Below are 6,075 nucleotides of genomic sequence, written 5' to 3'. Positions count from 1 at the left end.
AGATCAGTGGGAATGATCTGTCCCCAGGGGATAAAGACCGAATGGGGAATTTAGACACACAAATGTAGAGTGGACAGCCTGCAATGCATAGTGCCCCTGAGTAGAGGTAAATGTCTTCAGCCTCCAGATGTACAGATAAGCCCCAGATGGACCATATTTTTTTGGTATACAACACCCCACTCCACCCCTCCCAAATAAAGCACGCACCTCATTTTTGGAAAGACAGAATAAAGGGGAAAAAAGATTTTTCCAGAGTTATGGCTGCACAGAATAGGGATAGAGCCTCATCTTCATCTCATTCACCCTCCCTTTCCTGCTTAACTACAAGCTGAATCCCTAGCTGCTGCTTAAGACTGGTCTCCATGGGTGGCTCTATGATTTTTCAAAGAGCTAAAGTTTCCAGGACTCTGAAATAGGGAAGAGAGACCAGGAGCAGCTAGCAGGCAGCAAAGAAAGGTTAGATTGGTTAAAAACATCAAGACTGTTAAAAAGGAGAGACAAGCATTAACATCTGTGCAGTGAAAAACAATGTGCCATTAAGTCCACTGGCTCCTGGAGCCGCCTGAATAGTAATGCTACTGGTGCTGCAGTGTGGAGCAGTAATCAATGCAAGGGGCTTCTATTCCAGACTGAAAATCAGCAACCATGCTTAAAACATGCAACTCATTTTTGGGCGGGGCTTTTTTTGGAGAGGAATAAGGCCTGCGGTATGCAAGTAAGGAAGGTACCATATTTCCCAACAGATTCCCAGCACAAGTGAGATGACCTCTAACATTCAACACAGTTTTTCCAGAGACAAGCTACAATGCTACGTTCAGTGCGTGTGAACATCTACATACATTAAATTTAGGTAGTGAACTCTTACTTGCATTTTTTGGCGCTTTCCAATGGGTTGATCCACTGTTTCTTCATCAGTTCCTCCACACTGACCAGGAAAACCTGCAGAAATGTAACCAAGACTTGAAGAAATGGAAAAGCTCATAAATACCTTAGTTAATATGAATTATTAAAATGGGGTTGCCTTTTTCTTAACAAGAGGGGGAGGACGAGGGTGAACATGAAAGACCAAATTATTAACGTCATCCAAGATCCAGGAATCTCACCACTGATCCTTTATCAAGTAAAGTAGTATTTTACATAACCACATACATTATGAGGATATGACAAAACTACAGTTTCTCTCTCTGTTTCAAAGATTATAGCGAGAGAGACTGCAATGTCTGTTAAGTTCGCCTAACAATTTCCATTCTAAACATTCATGTTTGGTTGCTGAGCCCAAGAATTTTAACCATTTTCATTAAAAAATTAATGGGTTGCTTGGGTGAGCGAGGAGAAGACTGGAACCACCTGACAACTGGGTAAATAACTGTTTTTTTAATTAATGTGAGCACTTCTACTGTTAGAAAAGAAACTTGAAATTTGACAGCAGGATAATTCTGTGGCTTTGGTGCTCTTGTGAAAACAAAGGAAATACAGGATGTCTCAAAAAACATGCACACACTTCAGTCATCAGTAATAGAGACATACTGTTGAAACCACAGTCCGCTCTCGCCAGACGTTCAGTTGAGTTATCAACGTGGGCAGGTGTATCTGCTTGCTCATCAAGGACAAGTGTGCAAATGGCATTCAGAACTCTGAGAACATAGTAGAGGTGCAACAAGGTGGAAGTAGTGAACGGAAAACAATACCACCAGCACACCTGATGACTGAGAGACAGGCAGAGCTGACAGCATTGTGAAATACGTGCATCAGTGGTGTTCCAGAAAGCCATATGCTATGGCCAATTGAAAGGATGATGTTGTTTTGGCTGTGTGCTCACACTTGCTAATGAAGTCCATGTAGCAGTATGTTCATGAGACTGAAACAAGCACAGGAAATGTCCAGCCACCTTCTGTAGGCTGCAGAGCTGAAAGCCTACCTTCCACCACCCTTATGTGCATTAACATCACGATGAGGTAGACTGATGGGTACAGTTCTGCGAGTCATTCCTGATGATGTGCAGAGAATTAATAACCCTCTCTCTACCTGATTTCGTGGTCAAACAAGGCAGCCTCCAAGCTGGCTGATAGGATAGATTGCCACAACTGTTCTCAAAGTGCAGCTAAACTAACTCTTTGACAGCAATCACTTCCTTGGCAGGAACAGAAAAAAAAAAAATAAGGTCCTTTATTTTGAATAACTAATTCACAAGTGAGAAAGCAGGACAATTTGCCTCTCCTTTCCAGTCTATAAGTAAAAAATGAAGGAAGGAAAAGGATAAGATCAAGTTTCAAAAATATAAAGGATGGCCTAAGTGTTATGCAAATAGCATAAATACCAGCTTGATGTTAGCTAAATAATATGGGAATAGACTTTTGCTTAATACTTTTAACCTTATGAATTTTCTTGAATTTTGCATTGCCTTAAGAAAAAAACAGGGTCCCTGCAGATAAGGAAGGCCTTGATGATGATTGATATATAATTATATCCATCTGCACTAGAAAGTGTTTGCACTTATCCCTTTAATCGCAGAACCAGCGGCGCGCAATGCAAGAACTCGCCGCATACAAAACAGAGTCTAACAAAAATAGGATCTACTACAAGCATTGAGAAATAGCTACGATACCAGAAATACAATGTGATTGTACTAACAATAGCACTGACTGCCTAATCCATAGTGAGCTCCTCAAAAACTTTGCAACAAACTACGTTTGAACATCCATCTCCCATTTCATCCCTAAGTCCGATCAAGCAATAACGTGACATGACAGTAACGGATAAGACCGTCCACACTGCTGTCTGCTGTAAGAACGGGGCTTGCTCTGCAAAACAGGATAGGCCTTTGGGGCCTTACCAAGCTGCCGACTGTCACAACTCTCAAGCAGGAATACAACCATCTTGCTGCGCCTTGATGAGTCAGTTGAGGGCCCTGCTACACCATCACCCTTCTGACACAGGACCGCTGCTGACAAAACAAGTCCCATGCACTCACTCCCACTCTGGGACACCAAGAGACATAAAAACATTTAAATAAAAGACATGGCTTGGAGAGACCTTGAGTATGCAACCAAGGACCACAACTAGGCTCTTTGTCCTGGGGGAAACTTGTCCAAAAAGAAAGATAAAACCTTCGAAGGGATAGTCAACTTGTATGCTTAGGGACAGAATGCACAACTACGGACAATTTTTTTACCCTAAGTTACTGAGAAGTCTCTGTCCCTTCTTCAAAAAAGGAAAGCAAAGCACCAGGACCCAAGTCCTTATGGATTGTCGGTGAAACCTAAGCTCCTAAACTGTGATTTGAAAATGTGATTTATAATGAATCCAAGCGGATCTCCCCAAAAGACAGAAGCTCTGTTTTGTGAAAGACCTAGAGCAACGCGGGCCAACTTTTCCGGTAGGCATGCCACAAATTAGCCCTGCGCCCTCCCCGAGTGCCACCCTTGCTCCTGTCTCCTGCCCGATCTACTACTCCACTTTCTGCTCCCATCTCCTACCCAATCTACAACTGCGCTGTCTGCTCTCAGCTCCCTCTGACCTGCCGCTCTGCTTTCCGTTCCTTCCCCACGCTCCCTGCCTCATTTGCTGCTTTGCTTCAGCTTCCTGCCCTGCCTGTTGCTGTGCTGCCCCCATCTCCCATGTGTCACACACAGCGGCTGCCGGTGCTGCAGCCTGGCCACCCCTGGCCTGGACAATTTCTAATTCAGCCTCGTTGAGAACCAGAATAAAACCCAAAGCGGTGAAGTTCTCACAAAGGGAAAGTTAAAAAAACCTACCTTCAGGTTTCAAGTGATGGAAAGATGAGGTTTCAATCTTCAAAATAGTACAAGAGGCAAGTTTAGGGGAGTTTGAAATTAAAAGGCGATAGGTTTTAAAATGAAAACCTGAGAGATTTGATGTTGAAAAGATTGAAATGGAAGTTTTGACCGTGGAAGAACCCCTCCAAAACAACATGCCAGCCGAACCAGCCTGATTTTCTGAAGCCCTTCAGTGTTGACAGGGCTGCTTATTCTAAGAGCTCATGGGTCTACAGAAAAGCCTCCAACGAGCTCAGCTTTATTTCTAAACCCTGGTGCTTTTGAAAAATATTACCTAATTACTAAACTAGGAAGAACACTTCTGCCTCTGCAGGTCATTTAGCCCTTATAACGAACCACTCCCTACCTACACTACCCGGTCTACTGCCAGCAATTGGCAGAGACACAATATTGACTGTACTGGGGCAGGACAACAGTCCATAGAGCAATTCCCATTTTCCTAAAAACAGAATTACCTTGCTGTCTATGCCATCCTTTGCTTCTAGCTTTCTGGGGACTATTATTTCAGAGTAAGACATGCTTGACATCTCAGCAAGGCCTAGAAAGAGAAACAAATACAAATGAGTGAGAACGGGATATCGAATTCAATGGGGCAACACCAACCACTGCTAGCTGAAGAACTGGCTGTTCATGTCTGCAATGCCGGGAATACCTCCTTCCAGATGAGGCAGAACTGCAGATTACTTCATGCACAAATGAGCGTCCCTGCTGGCGAGGGAAAAGCACGTGAGAAGAAATCGACAGTCAACAGATTGAAGGAAAATAAGTGTATCAGGAAGGAATAGCAATAGATCCATTAATAATCATGGATCTAATAATAGTAAGGATCCATTCAGGTAATAGTAAGGATCCATCCAGACAGGAAAATAAAAGAACTGACGTATAAAAAGCAGAAACATTAAATAGGCAGACCAGGTTCGACCAACTAAATCGCTGGAAAAAATTGTTCTTTGCAAGCTTTTGGGCACAAACGCCCTTCTTCAAATCTCCGTGTGCCTAAAGAAGGGCGTTTGTCCGTGAAAGCTTGCAAAAAACGATTTTCCCAACTCTTTCGCTGGTCGAATAAAAGATCCGTGTCCGCCCATGTCCTCAGACAACACGGCTAAAACCAACAACCTTGAAATCTTCGATACAGATTTTTGTCCCGTTATCAGGTAGCAGGTCTTCGTCGGGGCTGACAAAACGATCCGTTTCCCCAAGGCTTCGGGAGGAGGTTAAGCAACCCCTGACAGCTCCGGCAGACCCTTGCAGGCGCCGAGAGCATGAACCCAACGGTTTTTGGAAGAGCTGGGCAGCCGGGCTGATTTGTAATGAGGTTTAGAGGGCCGGGGGTAGGAATTCAAATTAAAAGAGGGGATGACTTCAGTCACCGAAATCCTGTCGGCCACACTTGGAGCACGGGGAACAGGCCACGCAGAACTGGGGAAAAAGAAAACACGCTCCTTGATTCACGAAGGCCAGGCGACAGAAGCAAACGAACGTGCCAGGGGAAAGGACCTTGTCCATTAATTGACTTTTTTTTTGTGGAAGTTATGAGTGTGATGTAGATAATAGGGTCGATGTAACAGGCTCATTAGGATGCCCCTTCTGCCATACCCACCTGGCCCCAGCAGCAGCAGCACACAAGTCAGCCGCCGGCCCCACATGCCCCACCCCCTCCCTGCTCCAACTGGCCCCTTCCCCAGTGTCCCAGGCCCCACCCCCTGCCTCCAGTGCCTACCTCAAGCCTGGCTCCCCTGGCCCTCGCCGGCAACACACAGCACAGCCCCTGCCATGACAGCCCCAGGCTGCCTCCGCCACGAGCCCTTCCGTGGGCCAAACCACTTACAAGCACATGTATAAAATGTACCTCATTGTCACCTTGCCCTTGTGGGGAAGGAGCCGTTCCCTGCTCTCTTGAAATCCCACATCCCGAGGTGCAGGGAGCAGGTCTTACTAGATGCACGCACAGCGCTTGGGTGCAAAAGGGACCGTGTCTGAAGGCATGCCCAAAGCTGAGGGCTGGGACCCACAGAGGGAAAGCAGGCAGCCGCTGAGCAGGGTAAGATCATCACGCTCAAGTTGGGCTTGAGCCAGGCTTCTCCCTGTGCTGGGTGACCCCGAAGGCCCATCCCTGCCTACCCCAGGGCCAGAGGCGTTGCAGGCTGCAACTTCCCCAAGCAAGCCTGCTCCATGCACCATCAATACCTTGCACGAGGGAGGGGCTCGGGCAACTAAAACCAGCCCTCGGGTGCAAGCCCCACTGCAGCAGGGAGAGCGGCCTGGCGAGTGGCCACGG

General features: G+C 46.2%; 1 pseudogene; it reads right to left on the bottom strand.

Annotated features, from left to right (window-relative positions):
- The window catches only part of LOC112548488, a 48,172-nt pseudogene extending 43,848 nt beyond the window's left edge, over positions 1–4,324 (bottom strand).
- Between the last annotated feature and the right edge of the window lie 1,751 nt (positions 4,325–6,075).

Source organism: Alligator sinensis, unplaced genomic scaffold, assembly GCF_000455745.1.
Source record: "Alligator sinensis unplaced genomic scaffold, ASM45574v1 scaffold854_2, whole genome shotgun sequence".
In the NCBI taxonomy this organism is placed as follows: domain Eukaryota; kingdom Metazoa; phylum Chordata; order Crocodylia; family Alligatoridae; genus Alligator; species Alligator sinensis.
This window is presented reverse-complemented; position numbering and strand designations above follow the sequence as displayed.